At 36.9% G+C, this 17,505-nt stretch overlaps 1 pseudogene; it reads left to right on the forward strand.

The window, feature by feature from the left end:
* The first annotated feature begins 192 nt into the window (after positions 1-192).
* On the forward strand, positions 193-17,113 carry LOC139180595 (olfactory receptor 5D16-like; annotated as a pseudogene).
* The last annotated feature ends 392 nt before the right edge of the window (positions 17,114-17,505 follow it).

Genomic DNA, 17,505 nt, shown 5'->3' on the forward strand with positions numbered 1-17,505 from the left:
TTATATGCAGAGTACATCATGAGAAACGCTGGGCTGGGAGAAGCACAAGCTGGAATCAAGATTGCTGGAAGAAATATCAATACCCTCAGATATGCTGATGATACTACCCTTATGGCAGAAAGTGAAGAGGAACTAAAAAGCCTCTTGATGAAAGTGAAAGTGGAAAGTGAAACAGTTGGCTTAAAGCTCAACATTCAGAAAGTGAAGATCATGGCATCTGGCCCCATCACTTCATGGCAAATAGATGTGTCAGTCACTCTTCTAATATATTATTTGCAAGACAGATGTTCAGATCCATCCATCAGGAAGAATGTCTCTGACCAAGAGAAATATAACCATTGGGGCCACATTCGCCCTCTTGGGTTCTCAGACTACCCAGAACTGCAAGCCCCCTCTTCCTGGTATTTCTGGCCATCTACAACTTCAGCATAGCAGGGAACCTTAGGATGATGGTCATCATCAAAGTTAACCCCAAACTGCACACCCCCATGTACTTTTTTCTCAGCCACCTCTCATTTGTGGATTTCTGCTATTCTTCCATCATTGCTCCCAAGACGCTGGTGAACCTACTTGCAGAAGACAGAGCATTTCATTTTGGGGATGTATGGTGCAGTTCTTTCTCGTTTGCACCTTTGTGGTGACTGAATTAATTCTGTTTGCTGTGATGGCCTATGACGGCTTCGTGGCTATTTGCAACCCTCTGCTCTACACAGTCGTCATGTCCCAGAGACTCTGTGCCATGTTAGTGGTCACGTCATATGCATGGGGAGTAGCTTGCTCCTTGACTCTCATGTGTTCTGCTGTCGAATTATCTTTTCACGGTTTCAACACAATCAATCACTTCTGTGAGCTTTCTTCCTTGATTTCCCTCTCTTATTCTGATTCTTATCTCAGCCAGCTGCTGCTTTTCACTGTTGCCACCTTTAATGAGGTGATCACTTTGCTCGTCATTCTCACGTCTTGCGTGTTCATTGTTGTCACCACCTTGAAGACGCAATTAACTGGTGGTCGGCCTTCTCCACCCGCGCCTCCCGCCTGACCGCCATCAGCATCTTCCCCGGCACCATCCTCTTCCTCTACTCTGTGCCCAGCTCCACACTCTCCAGGCACACAGTCAAAGTGGCGTCTGTGTTTTACACGGTGGTCATCCCCATGCTGAATTCCCTGATCTACAGTCTGAGAAATAAGGATGTCAAGGACACAGTCAGCAAACTAATGAAAACAAAATTGTTTTCACATTGAAGGCATGTAACTGCTAAATATTTACTTTGGTTATTAAAGAACACTTTTCTGATTTTGAATGGATTATGTCAAAAATTTACTTAACAAATAACTTTAGATTTGAAAAACAAAAACAACAATGGAAAAAATATGAATTTTAGATCAGGAGACTATACCTGGTTCTGACTAAGTCAGAGAAGATGGATTGACCTGACTCAGTCATTATCTACAAAACCAGTTTAATATTTTGTTCATAAAGTGGTATATAGAACAAAAGAATATAGATAATATATCAAACATATTGTACATGTGCTGTAAACTCTAGTTCTGTTATTCCTTTTTTCCTGATGACTAATGAGTAGTCTTAAATAAATGACCAATTTTATACTTTAAATTTAGTGAATAGATGACAGGGAAAGATATAGTTTTACTTTCAGGAACCTCCCAAGCCAGTGGTGTTAGTTAATATCATAATACAGTTGGTGGGAAGAGACTGTACAAAATCATTTATGGCTATCATGCATCTTTTACTTGGCCTTGAAGGATAGACAGATTTTTAAAGAGAAATAAAAGAGAATGACATAAGTTTTACTTGAAAGTGAGAGTTGGACTGTGAAGAAAGCTGAACGCCAAAGAATTGATGCTTTTGAACTGTGGTGTTGGAGAAGACTCTTGAGAGTCCCTTGGACTGCAAGGAGTTCCAACCAGTCCATTCTAAAGGAGATCAGTCCTGGGTGTTCATTGGAGGGACTGATGCTGAAGCTGAAACTCCAATACTTAGGCCACTTCATGTGAAGAGTTGACTTATTGGAAAAGACCCTGATGCTGGGAAGGACTAGGGGCAGGAGGAGAAGGGGACGACAGAGGATGAGATAGCTGGATGGCTACACCAACTCGATGGACATGAGTTTGAGTAAATTCCAGGAGTTGGTGATGGACAGGGAGGCCTGGCGTGCTGCGTTTCATGGGGTCGCTAATGACATCGGAAACGACTGAGCGACTGAAATGAACTGAACTGAAAGAACATAATGGTCAAGAGTCAATGATTCAAACATATTTTAAGCTATTATTGTATGTCATATGCCTACAAGGTATCTTGCCAGGTGCTTGAAGAAATGAAATTGTGCATACATTGTAGCTACAATTCTAACTTATTTTGGAAGAAAGTTTCAGTATAGAGAATGAAAGAATTTACAAGAGGCTTAAGAAAATTAGCTTGCTTCTTGAAATACTGAGAACAAAAACGTAGATACTTTACACATATTGTATGTTTTGTGTTGCCCATCACTTACCAATCATTATATATATATTATTACTTCACATGGCAGTTTGATCAAGCCTGTATCTTAGTTCTCCTTAACAGGACTCTCTAGAAAGTCTCCATAAAACAATTGAGTAGATTTGCTGTAAAAATTGGGAGCTAATAGCTTTCCTGGGACTTGAACATTGCTTTAAAATAGCTCTAATTTTTAAGTATAATCTAAACATTGAAATAATCTAATCTATATGGTTGTGTATATCAGGGAGGATTACATTTTCCTCTAAGCAATGTGATATTTAGGGGCTTCCCTGATAGCTCAGTTGGTAAAGAATCCACCTGCAAAGCAGGAAACCCAGGTTCGATTCCTGGATCGGGAAGATCCACTGGAGAAGGGAAAGGCTACTCACTCCAGTATTCTGGCCTGGAGAATTCCATGAACTGTGGTCCATGGGGCCCAAAGAGTTGGACATGACTGAGCAACTTTCACTTTCACCCTCATAGGCACATATATCTAATTTGAAATTAGCAATCATATTTATATTTTCTTTCATCTGTTGCCTCATCAGTTTTGCTAGAATTACTTATGCATCTGTTTTCTGTTCTATAATCTTTGTGTCTGAATGAAATTCCAAATCTTTTGAGAAAAATATTAAGAGAAATAATTCTATTTTCATGAGGATGAAGTAAAACTTTGAAAACAGTTCAATGGGGTAATTTCAAATGCTTATATGATTTCAAACTTACAAGGATGAATTATGTACATCACTTTTTTCTGGTTAACATTTTGATATGTAGTGATAACCAACATTATTTTATATATTCATAAATAAAATATATTCTTCTACAAATCACTGCTTACTTGATATTTACATTAACTAGAATATCAGTGGAAAGTAGCAGAAATGTTATATTAACCTTGACTCAAATCAGTAATAAATAATCCATTTTCAGAGCATAAATTTTCATGTTTCTTCTCTATCTTGACAAAGAATGACTAATTTTTTTGATTAATTCAGAGACATAATTCCTTTATTCTTATTCTGAAAAAATGGAAATACATATTACTTAAGTCCTCTGATCGTGATTTAAAAATTAGTGTGTGGCATAATCAAGAGAATTATTTAATATGGCAACACTACAGGCATTGATGCTCTTCAATAAATACTGATGTAAAATTCCATACTCTTCTATCATTTACCTTTAGATTTCAATTCATTTTTGGTAACCCCTATAGCTGCTGTAGAGTATAATTTACATTGATGTTACTCATTTTTTAAACTCATGTGCCTCTAAAATGAGTGACTTAAACTGCTTCTAAAGAAATCTCAATTATGATAATGTATTGAGTTAAATATACAATGGCAGAAAGCATCTCATGCATGAATATATTGATATAAAACAAAGTAGAAAGTAGACTTTAGAACAAGAAATATCACTAAGAATAAAGAGGGCATAAAATGATGAAGCTATGGGTTTATCATGGATTAGCTTCTTCTTCAGAGAAGACAATGGCACCCCACTCCAGTACTCTTGCCTGGAAAATCCCATGGATGGAGGAGCCTGGTAGGCTCCAGTCCGTGGGGTCGCTAAGAGCTGGGCACGACTGAGCGACTTTACTTTCACTTTTCACTTTCATGGATTGGAGAAGGAAATTGCAACCCACTCCAGTGTTCTTGCCTGGAGAATCCGAGGGACAGGGGAGCTTAGTGGGCTGCCCTCTATGGGGTCGCACAGAGTTGGACATGACTGAGGTGATTTAGCAGTAGCGGTAGCAGCTTCTTCTTTTTAGTCTAAAACTTAAGGAAAGAAATTTTCCAAGTTGATTTTTCTGTTTTAACTCTGAAGTAGGCAAATCACTCAATTTTTGTTGGTACTGTTGCTACAATTTGTTTTGTTTTGCTTTGATTTGTTGTTTGAAAGTGATATGTTTTCAATTTAAAGAATTGGAGAATTTTCAATGTTAAGGAAATTAGTTCAAGGTATGGAGAATATGCACTTCCCAGGTGGCACTAGTGGTAAAGAACCCACCTGCCAGTGCAAGAGAAGTAAAAGACTTGGGTTCAATCGCAGGGTCTGGAAGATCCCCTGGAGGACGGCATGGCAACCCTCTCCAGGATTCTTGCCTGGAGAATCCCATGGACAGAGGAGCCTGACGGGCCACAGTCCATGGGGTCTCAAAGAGTCGGACATGACTGAATGACTTGGCATGCATGCATGGAGAATATACCAGGTATACTGGATACCAAGATTTCCAGTACTTGACTCAGTCTCATTACTGTATATATGAAAGCATGTATAATTCTCCTGCTGCTAGGAAGGAGGGCAGAGAATAAAATTGCTCGATTTTCATTTGTTTTTTCCCTCAGGAAAATGTCAGAATGGTAGATCCTACTCACATAGAAACTGCCCTGTAGTACATGAGAGACCTTGGGGAAGTCTTTACTTGCCTTTCTTAATATGGATAAAGGAGTTATCTTTTTAGGGTTGAGCCAAATGAGAGTGATAACATATGATATCTCTGTGCATTCATATCTCTACATATACATCTTCACTTACATCTGCATATATACACTACATGTGCAATTTGATATCTTTATTTTTTTAAGTAAGCATATTTTTTAAAATGCAAAACAATAATTTTAAATAACATAATTTTCTACCCGAGATATGATACCCCATAGTTTTTTTTAAAAAGTTCTATTTTTTTACTGTTAACTTTCCCTATTCTAAACAATGTTACATTGTAGCTTTGGCGATAGTATTTTCTCAATTTTATCAAAATGTAATTAAATTATTTCTTTTAATAACTAACAAATAATAAGTCCACCTGCAATGTGGGAGACCTGAGTTTGATCCCTGGGTTGGGAAAATCTCCTGGAGAAAGGAATGGCTATCCACTCCTATATTCTTGCCTGGAGAATTCCATGTACAGAGGAGCCTGGCAGGCTACAGCCCATGGGGTCACAAAGAGTTGGACATGACAGGGAGACCCATTTTCACTGTCAAGAAAAAAAACTCATTAAAGATCATATAGCTTTTATGGTTTTCAAGGCTAAGACTTGGGAAATATGTTACCAGTGGCTTTCCAGAAAAATGTATACCAGAGTTACATCTTTCTCAGTCCTTATTGACACTGACCACTACTATTGTAATTAATTAAATCCCTTTGTTAATTTGATAGGTAAAAATGATGATGATCTTCAGCATATATTGAAATTCTCTTTTGTATATTCTGCACAATTCAAAATGTAACTGTCCTTATGAGCCACTATTTTCAAAGAGATAGGTCATACTCCCCAACAAGGGAATTGTACAAACCTACTGCAAATTTATGTGACTGATAACTGAATAGAACAATTAGCTTGGATTATATAGGATCATAAAAGCTGTCACCCTACTTTGGCAGACTTACAACATTTCCCAAAGAAAGAGTCGATCTCCATCAGGCTCTAAATTAGATCACTGATTATGTTTCAAGGTCCAACAAAATATCTAATTGAATTCATCAGCTCGATTTATTGATAGATTAAAGTGTGGAATTACATTGATTTCTGCTCATAATTGAATTTTAGTATTTTAGTCAGTGGGATCCACTGGGATATTGAACATATTGAATTATTTGATGATTGCATTTTAAAGAGTGTTCAGTAAAAATAAAAATAAAGCCAAAAAAAGAGAAGACAGTGTTTGATGCCTATAATTTTCTGAAGTTAATATAAACATGCTTTCTCCCTTATTCTTTTTTTTTTTTTTTTTTCAGAAGAAACACAAAATCTGTCATTTGGTTTCCCAGACCTGACATATGGTAGAAAGCACTCCTGTGGGAGAGTCCACTGTCACTGAATCATCAGAAGCTTCTGAACTCAAAGTCTTTCTCTTCCTGCTCTTTCTCCTCAAAGATGCTGTCACACCTTTGGCCTGAGCATCACTGCACCAATTTAAGGCTATACCAGTTTATTCCACCATTCTAGTATAGCCTGTTAATTGTTTGATAAATTGCTTTGAGCAGGTTAAATAAAATTAGTTAGCAAATATATAATACAATTTTACATATAATAACATACCATTTTGTGAGCCACAGTATAATAATATGTTTCCCTTAGACATTCTTAACGTGTAGAAAAACATATGACATCACTTAATTTTGTGTTTAAACAATTTCTCAGTAGAACTGTAATTATGCAGGTACATATTCCCACTGGGAATTGGGTATCAGTGTGTGTTCCTGGGATCTGATGTGAGATCAGAAAACTAGTCTCAAAAGCCTCAGAGAAATATAAAAGGTCTTGAATTATCCTAGGGAACAGCAGTCTTCCTGAGGGAAGCACAAATTTCTTCTACAAACACAGAAGGCCATTCAAATCAGATAATTAAAAAATGTTACAGTGGGTCAATTTTTCTCTTTTAAGTATCAAAATTGACTTTTCCTGTGAAAAATGAACCACTGCTGACACAGTATAGAGAGAAGGTGAATGAAAAAGATAGTGATCTTACCTTAATACCAGGATATTAGAACTTGATGGGATTTTAAGTTCTTTTAAGTTCATAGTCACTTATTCTACATGTAGAAACTGATAGTTTGATAATAAATATTCCCCGAGTAACACAAGTTTTAAATGATCAAGATGCATCTAACAAAAACAATAGCAGCAAAAAGCCCCAAACATTTGACACATGATATTAAATCAATTCTCACTATATTGGACTCTGATTAAGAATCTAAATGTTAACACTGTTCTAATCACCTATTATTTCTTTTTAAAGCATGTACATATCCATTAAGGCTGACTCAATCTATTTATTATATTATCCATCTTCTCTTACAGTATTGCATTGATGCCATCAATTATCAACACCCAAGTAACAGTACTGGGGTGGGGTTGCTGCTGCTAAGTTGCTTCAGTCGTGTCCGACTCTTAGCGACCCCATGGACTGCAGCCCACCAGGCTCCTCCATCCATGGGATTTTCAAGGCAAGAGTACTGGAGTGGGGTGCCATGGGGTGGGGTTAGAGGAATGTTTTTAAGGGAGTAGGAAAAAAAAAAGTAGTGACTAGTATCAATAAAGAGAAAATCCTGCAAGAATAGGTGATTTTGCTAAACTCTTCCAAAATCCTGTTTTCATGCTCACCTGACAAGTACATAGAAACATAGTAGTTGGCTCCTAAATGGTGTCTGTTTTTTATTTCCTGTATTATTTTCCCTTTCCATTTGTTCTATTTAGCTTTTATATTTCTTTTTTGAATCTTGAAATTTTCTTTCAGACTTGAAGTGTGTAATAAACTTGAAATATTATTACACTTAATGTTCTCTATATAAATTGTTCTCTTCAGGTCCTGCACATCTGTGAATAGAAATATGAGGTTTGGCAGAAAAACACCTCAGCAAAGAAGTGTTTCTCATGGTCAAAGCCTCAAGCTTATTTAAACATTGTCCCTAAAGATGAGTCTCTTTATTTGATGTCTTCCCCTACAATGCAGGAGACCCCAAGTTGATCCCTCGTTCAGGAAGATCCCCTGGAGAAGAAAATGGCAACCAACTCCAGTACTCTTGCCTGGAGAATCCTATGGACGGAGGAGCCTTGGTAGGCTATGGTCCATAAGGTCTCAAAGAGTCAGACACCACTTCACTTTCACTTTCACCTTTGAATAGTCATTTTTCATTATTACAAAAGAAAGAATAGCTCAGAAAAGATATAATTGTATCTTTTTCTTGCCTTCAGAGAGTGGCAATTGCTCCACTCCTTAATCAATAGACAATCTTGTCTCTATGTTTGCAGAGCAAAGCAGATGGACTATCATTCAAGGAGAGTTAATATTTTCTAAGGAGGAAGCCATCTGTATTTCATAAAAGTATAATTCCAATGAATTAACTAGTAGATCAGTGATGCTTTCCTTCTTTGCTTAACCCTTTGCTTAGAGGAAAAAGGAATCCTGATTGATAATAAAATAATATGTATTAATTTCTCAAGAAGTTCAAACTTGTCTCAATAGCTTAATAGTATTAGCTTCCAAGGTGGCTCAGTGGTATAGCATCCACCTGTCAATGCAGGGGGCAGAAGAAATTTGAGTTTGATCCCTGGGTTGGGAAGATCCCCTGGAGGAGGAAATGGCAACCCAAGACAGCATTATTGCCTGGAAAATTCCATGGACAGAGGAGCTTCATGGGCTACAATCCATGAGGTTGCAAAGAGGTGGACACACTAAACACACACACATCACACATTGAATATTCGCTGTGTGAAAAACACTATTGAAAATACACATATTAGCTCATTTAATCCTCATCATTGTCTACCCTGTAGACAAGTGTCACTATAATATGTAATTTACATATCAGAAAATGAAATCATATAGTTGTTGAAATTTTGCTGAAGTCATACAAATATGAGGTGAAAGAGCCAGACACACGGGATTTATCATCCATGCGTTCAACCACCACAGCACATCTTCTCCGATATTGTGTCAAAAGATGTAAACCTGTTGGAGCACAAACTCTAAATCAAGATTTATGCTAGCTTTAAGCTAATATCCGTATATCCAATTCAGCACATTGAGTTTTGGGGAATAACTGTCTTGATTAGGCTAATCTTTTAAGTACCACTGTCTCTAACATTTCCATTTCTGGGGAGGTCGTATTTATTGAAGAGTGCCCAGTGATCCAGAATGTCCAAACTCTGGCCCTGACTCTTTGATTGCAAAGTTATGCAATCCTGGATTGTTAACTGGGTTGAAATCATCAGTTCCTCTTCAGTAGAGGTGGCCAACATATTTTAAAGAGCTGTGAGAATTAAGTTAGATGAGAAAGCACTTTGAAAATTATAAGATGGCAATGTATCCATGCCAGATTTTCACATTTACTCTAATTTATCTCTTTCATCTCCTGCATTGGCAGTCAGATTCTTTACTACTCAAGTGACCTGGGAAGCTGTTAATTTAGCTAACAGAACAAATGTAGAAAAATAGACATTAAGTAATCCAGAATCTGCAATCATAATTGTATACATAGTTGATTTTCTATACCCAAAGAATAGCTTGGTAAATAGTTGCATTATGCCTATTAATTCTAAATGTACAAAAAGTTTCAAAAGACATTCAGTTTTATTAAAAATCTGGAACAAATTGAGAAAAAACAGGAGGATAAGATTTTGGTAATGTGGTTAGATCATAATCTGAGATAGAGTATATAAAATGAAAATGAAAATATATTCAAATCAGACATTATGCAAATGCTGAACTTGTAGGAGCTGTGTGTGATGTGCGTTGTTAAGGAAGAATTATATATGTATGATATATATATATACACATTATATATGACATAAAATGTATATATATGTATGTCTATATATAGATATATGTATATATGGGCTTCCCTGGTGGCTCAGCTGATAAAGAATCCACCTATAATACAGGACATCTGGGTTCAATCCCTGGGTTGGGAAGATCCCCTGGAGAAGGGAAAGGCTACCCACTGCAGTATTCTGGCCTGGAGAATTCCATGGATTTTATAGTCCATGGGGTCACAAAGAGTCAGACATGACTGAGCGACTTTCACTTTCACTATATATGTACATATGAACTTTGTACTTATATAAAATGTGCACATGTAAAAGATTTTACTTATTTCATTCATTAAGATGCTATAAATGTTACAAAAGATAATTCAAAGAATCACAATATTATAAATCAGGAATTCACAAATAAACTGATAATAGATACAAAACGGCCTTTCCACTACAGAGCAAATCAGTTGTCTCTGGAAAAAAATGTACCTGTCTATAAACAAGTATCATGTGTGTTTCTCTGGGCTATTTACAATTCACAGAGCTGTAGACTAGTGCAATGGTAAGAGAATGCAGACATCATTAAGAGAAGGGGGTAGGTGACCCTTTTTAAACATCTGTTACAATTTATCATTAAACATTGAAATAGTCCTGAATACTCATTATATTGCCTGGATTAATTCAGTAATTGTCCAAGCATGAAAATTTCTCTAGTTAGATTCCATAGCCTGGCTTATACTCTAAAAAATAAAAAATGGATGTACTACCTACTATTAATATGTTGCCAACTTTAGAACGGTGAATCAATGAGATGCTAAAGATATTTAACTGTAGAAGAAAATCATTTAACATATAATTTGATGAGACAGGCACTGTCATTTTCATACTAATGATGATGAAACTTAAACTTAGTGATTACTTGGCCTGACTAAAGAATTGTAACCGCTGAGCATTAGAGTTAGGATTCAGTTACTAATTCTGTTACTGATTCAGTAACTAATTCTGAATATTTTCTCTTTCTATTTTACAAGCAACTCTTAGAAGTTCCTTTTTTCCTCAGAGGCAAAATGCTTCTCAATGCATGAGAGATAAAGTACTTTGACTCCTCTAACTAGGCAAGGTTTTGACTGAAATAGAAATACTTTAACTTGTTGTGCAAGTAAAAAAATACTGCAAAGTGGAACAGAAGTGAGTTACTCAGAGGGTGCTATATGCAATGTGATTAACCATGATCATTCACATTGGTGAAAGATGAGAGAGTAAATGAAAGTAAGAGGTTCAGAGGTTAGAGTTCACCACTGGTTGATGCTGTGTCATTTAATATGGAAAATTATAGCTTTAAGAAATAGAAGTGGTAAGTTATCAGTTCAACTGGAAATACGTACATTTTCGGTGCTTACTGTTCATATGCCTAGGGGTTACCAGGATGCCCGTGGATTTAGAATTAATGTTCTAATTACTTTAGCCATTTTCATATTTATTTTTTCTCTGACTCTTCAGGTTATTATAAACATCAGTACCCTGTCAAAATTCCAACCTCCACAAACCCTGCAGAGAATGCAGGTGAACAGCTCTGTGAAGACACAGTTCTTTCTCTTGGGAGTCAGTGACCACCCAGAACTGCAGAGTGCTCTTTTTGCTGTGTTTTTGTCCATCTACTCTGTTACCCTGATGGGCAACCTTGGAATGATTTTATTAATCACAGCCAGTCCCCCTTTGCACACCCCTATGTACTTTTTTCTCCGCATCTTGTCTTTCGTAGATGCCTGCTACTCTTCAGTCATTGCCCCCAAGTTACTTGTGGGCTTAATTTCTGATAAGAAGACCATCTCTTACAATGGCTGTGCTGCACAGTTATATTTCTTCTGCTGTTTGGAGGACATAGAGTCTTTTCTCTTGACTGTCATGGCTTATGACCAGTACATAGCCATCTGTAACCCCTGCTTTACACCATTATTATGTCCAAGAGGATTTGTTGCCAGCTTGCAATTGGAGCATTTCTGGGAGGCACCATGACCTCAATCGTCCACACCACAAATATATTTCACCTGTCTTTCTGCTCCAGTGAAATTAACCATTTCTTTTGTGACACCTCCCCTCTCTTCTCTCTGTCCTGCACTGACACTTACATCCATGACATTGTACTGGTGGTCTTTGCTAGTTTAGTGGAAGCCCTCTGCCTTCTAATAGTTCTCCTCTCTTATATCCTCATCTTAGCATCCATTCTTAAAACAGGTTCTGCAGAGGGAAGAAGAAAAGGATTCTCCACTTGTGCTTCCCATCTGACCGTGGTCTCTATCTACCATGGTACCCTGATCTTCATTTATTTGTGCCCTGGCACTGTCCATTCAATGGCTATTGATAAAGTGACCTCTGTGTTCTATACATTGATTATACCTATGTTAAATCCCTTAATTTACAGCCTTAGGAACAAATATGTAAAAAATGCCTTCAGGAAAATGATTAGCAGAAAATTTCTTTCTTAGGATAAAACTGAGGCTGACAGCTTTTCTACCCTGTTTCTTTTTTATTTAATTTAAGTATATTTATTTTAATTGGAGGCTAATTACTTTACAATATTGTATTGGTTCTGCCACACATCAACATGAATCTGCCATGGGCGTACATGTGTTCCCCATCCTGAACCCCCTCCCACCTTCCTCCCCATACCATCCCTCCGTGTCATCCCAGTGCACCAGCCCCAAGCATTCTGTATCAAACCTGGACTGGCGATTCATTTCTTATATGATATTATACAGATTTCAATACCATTCCCCCAAATCATCCCACCCTCTCCCTCTCCCACTGAGTCCAAAAGACTGTTCTATACATCTGTGTCTCTTTTGCTACCCTATTTCTTGACTTTTGTTCTCTAAATCTCTAAAGATTCTGAGTGCTGAAGCTCTAGTACTTTGACATAAGTTCCTATAACCTACCAATACAACCTTCTGAATTTCCCATTATTTTCAATTGTGCCTAAATTGAGTGTAGGGAGCAGGCCTTAATAATCTTAATCTTCTCTCCAAACTAAGGAAGAGTAGCAATAGGGTCTCTGCTGTTTTGCACAAAAGGTGTTTTTTACATCTCTTTCCTCTGTTCCTGAGAGGCCCTAGCGAGGTATCATGAGAAGAGCAACTGCTCTATCCATGTCAATTAAACTTACTTCCCTAAAGGCTCCATTTTTTTTTTAACAATAGGCTTAATAGACTTGCTCAGTCAGTGTTACTGTATCAGATTAGTTTTGTTTGTACCCTTTTTATGTACTTACATCACCCTGTAAATATTCCATCATAACACATAGAAATAAGTAGTAAATAAATAAATAAGAACCCTCTCTCCATGTCTAAATATTCCATAAAAGCATGACGCTTACTATCCTGTTCCCCATTTTTTCTACTATGCCACTTACAGTGTTTGATCTGAGAATTCAATTTGAAAATACTTATTGAACAACAAATGTATGAGTGTAGCCAGAACAACTAATATAAGATTGAACCTTTGTAAAATGATCAAAAAAATTGTTCTTTTCTTTGATTTTATCCTACCATGTTCACTTTAGGTGAAATCTATTTGCATATGGTTTCTTTTGCCCTATACAGAAATGAGAGTCAGAGACAGGAATTATTTGTTATAAAACTCTTCATTCTGCCTTATTTCCTCTTCATTCTGCCTTAATAATATCAGCAAACATCCCCTGATCCTCCAAAGAACACCAAAGAGGACTCTCATCTCCCCACTGGGTTCATAGCATTGCAGTAGTTAATAATGAAAATAAGTAAGCAAATAAACTGAAAGGCCCCATAATATAGTTCATATCATAAACCATATATGTTAAATCATATATTAACACAAATATAGTTCCCTTTGCAGGGGAGGAACAAAGTATTAGTTATATTAGAATGCTATATATAGTGATTATGTTATCTATGAAAGTATGAAATAAATTAGAATACTATTCTAAACAAAATTTTAACAGTGGTTATCACAATTGTGTAGTGCTAAATTATTGTATGCTAGTTAATCCCTGAAATATTTTCCAAAAGCTTAATTAATTGCATATTCTGTTCTGCCTGTATTCAATTAGCAATTAATCCAGTTGTGAAAACAACACAATTTAAAGTTCTCAGAAGCATTCATTTTATCTTAGGTTGTGGCCATGAAAGGAACATGGAGGCACTCTTTATAATTTTAGGAGAGAGCAATTGCTTATACAGATTTTTATTTAGGTTAGGTTTTGTTCACTTATGTTCAATATACCTTTGGTGCTGATGATTTTATAATCAAGGTATCATTTGAAGGAAACAACATATTAAAAAACTTGGAATTTTCAGCAGATTATTTGAATTAGAATTCTAATATGAATTGGAATTTTAGACAAACATATTTCATTGTTTCTTCAATATTTTCTCTCATGATTTCAAGTTATTTATAGTTCATAGAATATAGCACATTTCAGGAACTCTCAATCACTGTCTAAAGCTCTTCGCAACCCAATGAAATTTATTAAGAACATATGAAAGTATTTATATCTGCAAACATTAGGCTTCTCAGGTGGTCCTGAAATTTCTAGACAGTGTAAGACTTTGAAACCTCAATTCCTGTTTTGTTTTTTAATTTCAATTTTTTTCTTCTCAATTAAGCATCTCCCTTTTTCCAATTTCCAGGCATTCAGAGGAATGCCTCCCTGGTCTGGTAAGTCATAGAACATTCAGACCAGGACAATACAATCATGAACTGCTGTTTAGTCTATCAAGGAGAAAAGGTCCAGGTAGACAATTAGCTCCTAAACATATATATCTAGCCCCTAAATAATAGCCTTAGGTCTTAAGAAAGTGTCAAGGAACAGTGTCACAATGTCTGGAAAACCTGAGAAACTTAGGGATCCAAGAAAGCCATAAAAATGACAAACTGGATGTTGTGAAGTTTAAACTAATTGGTCAAAAATGATGCATATTAAAGTTACAAGTCAGCCAAAAATATGCAGATCAATACTAAAAAATATATAAAGCTGTTGTAATCCCCACCTTTTGGGGGCTCTTCTCTCCTTGTCAGTGTCTATGCTAAGGGCTTTGCATCTCTATCTTCTAAAATAAACTTTGCCTGTGTTGAGTGTTTGCTAGTTTGTGGAGTTCATTCCTCGGCTCCAAGAACAGAATCTGGTTTCCTGTTTCAGCACCAGTGATAAGAAATCAGCCTGCCAGTGCAGGACACGCAAGAGGTGTGAGTTCAATCCCTGGATTGGGAAGGTTCCCTGGAATGTGAAATGGCACCCCACCCCAGTATTCTTGCCTGGAAAATTCCATGGACAGAAGAGCCTATGGCTCATCGGGTTGCAAAGAGTTGGACATGTCTGATCATTATAATAATGAAGCCCATTCATATCATGTAAAATTAGCTTCACTGACCATTTTTCAAATATATATGTAATGAAAAAAAAATCCCTGTTCTATTTTTATCTTTTCAAAGTTTTGACTTAATAATGTTTACAGAGGATCAGGAAAATGGGTTGTTTTTGTTTGTTTGTTTGTTTTGGTTTTGATTTATGCTCATTTCGAGAAAATGATGAAGATGGAAGAGAGTTTAAGGTAATAAGATTTGAAGTTGAAGAAGATTTGAAGATTGAAGACCTGAGTTCAAATCTTAAATATACTACCTTTTATTTGTTAGACCTGTGACCTTAGCCAACTAACTCCTCATCAGGGACTAAATTCTGGTATTGAAAGAAAAGATGGTGTAGTTTATCACATGAGGTCACGAGATGGAGTCTGCTGGATTCATCCTTCACTTTATAGCCAGCTCACTGGGCTCGGACGATCCCCTGGAGAAGTGAATGCCAACCCACACCAGTATTCTTGCCTGGAGAATCCCATGGACAGAGGAGCCTGGCGGCTACAGTCCATGGGGTTGCAGAGTCAGATACGACTTAAGTGACTTAGCATGCATGCATGCCAGTCTTAGAGATTCTAGATGCACATCTCAGCTGCAGCTCATATCTGGAGTTCTCTGCCCAGAACCCTAAGGACTAGCTTCTCCTGACCCTGCCTTCCCTCCTGCTAGAGCTTAGCAGAGATTTCTTCACAGTGACCTATGCTGGCCACACCATTTTCAATCTTGGCCAGATGCCTGAAAACTACCTTAATGGTCTAATTTCCAGATGTCACAAGTCCCACCTCACTACTGATTTCTGTGGACAAAACCCTTCTTGTAAAGTTAGTTTCTTTACTGCCATGAGTGGAATTAGATTTATAACCCAGTACACATTTTTATTGTTAGAAGACTCTGCTCTCTAATTCATCCTCTCACACTATTCAACTACCTTATGGTTTATCACTGACTTTAGACTCTCCACCCACACTCTTTTTACTGGCCACTGCTCAGCTGTCAGTCAGACTATCATCTCACCATCCATCTGCTTTAGTTCCCATCTCTGGACCTCAGAGGATGCCCTTTATTAGAAATGTTAACTGCTTACCAATCAAAGTGAGAGGGTAACAGGCAGGAAGGCCAGGGGTCTCTAAATGGAGAAAATAGCCCACAAGTGTTAGACATTTTTATCTCTCTTAAGCGGCAGGAGGAAACAAATTAGTGATATTTTGTCCTTCTCTATACAAATTTAAAAGGAGGTTTCTCTTAAAATACTGTCTTGCCATAAGGACACCTGGTTTCGCCTGAAGTTAACTATTCTCAAACCTAGAGATAACCAATGCCTTTTTCTTATGGAAATGTTTGTCTTCAGCTATGCTAATGTACTATGCGTTTACCCCAAACTCTGTCATCAAGTCGGTTCGCCTCTTGGCTCAGAACCTACTTGAAAAACCAGTATGTTATACTCAGATATAGTTCCCCTAATCTATGTAAATGAAACTATTTGTATGGTGGTCTGCCCTTCTTCAAGATTCAAGTTAATCATTTTATGGCCCAGGATAAACCATTTGGTGCCAAGATTATCCCAAAATGCATCTTATGGGTGAGGGGCCTGGAGCCATTCTGAATTTTAAGACATTCCTTTCTTTCATTAACAGACTGCTAGTGACTATATAACATTCAGCTGAAGATTAGCAGAGGGGTACTCTTCTGCCCCCTTCTGATGCCTATGTCAGAAGCTTTCTCTATCTCCTTTATACTTTAATAAAACTTTATTACCCAAAAGCTCTGAGCGATCAAGCCTCGTCTCTGGCCCTGGATTGAATTTTTCTCCTCCGGGGGCCAAGAATCCCCGTGTCTTCGCATGATTCAACAACAACCTTTCAAAGGGATTTCAGACTGTATATATTTTTGAGAAAATATTTTACAAGCCAGACTTTGATGAAGTTGATATTTCCAGGCTGCCTTATTTTTTTAAAATCCACATATTCACAATATCTTTTTTTAAATTTTTTTTAATATAAATTTATTCATTTTAGTTGGAGGCTAATTACAATATTGTAGTGGTTTTGCCATACATTGACATGAATCTGCCACAGGTGTACATGTGTTTTGCCTATGTTCTCCTCTATTTTTTTGCCTATGTTCTCCTCTAGGAGCTTTATAGTTTCTGGTCTTATGTTTAGATCTTTAATCCATTCTGAGTTTATTTTTGGAAAATTTTGCCTTTTAGCACTTAACTTTTTAATCTGTGTTTGATTAGAATAACCACACATTTCCTGTATTTTAAAAAATCCTGTTTAGAGGAAGTAAAAATTGTTATATATGTACACAACACTACCACAGAATGAACACAAAATCTTTGCTTTACTAAAAGAA

Source organism: Bos indicus, chromosome 1 (genome assembly GCF_029378745.1).
Source record: "Bos indicus isolate NIAB-ARS_2022 breed Sahiwal x Tharparkar chromosome 1, NIAB-ARS_B.indTharparkar_mat_pri_1.0, whole genome shotgun sequence".
NCBI classification, from domain to species: Eukaryota; Metazoa; Chordata; class Mammalia; order Artiodactyla; family Bovidae; genus Bos; species Bos indicus.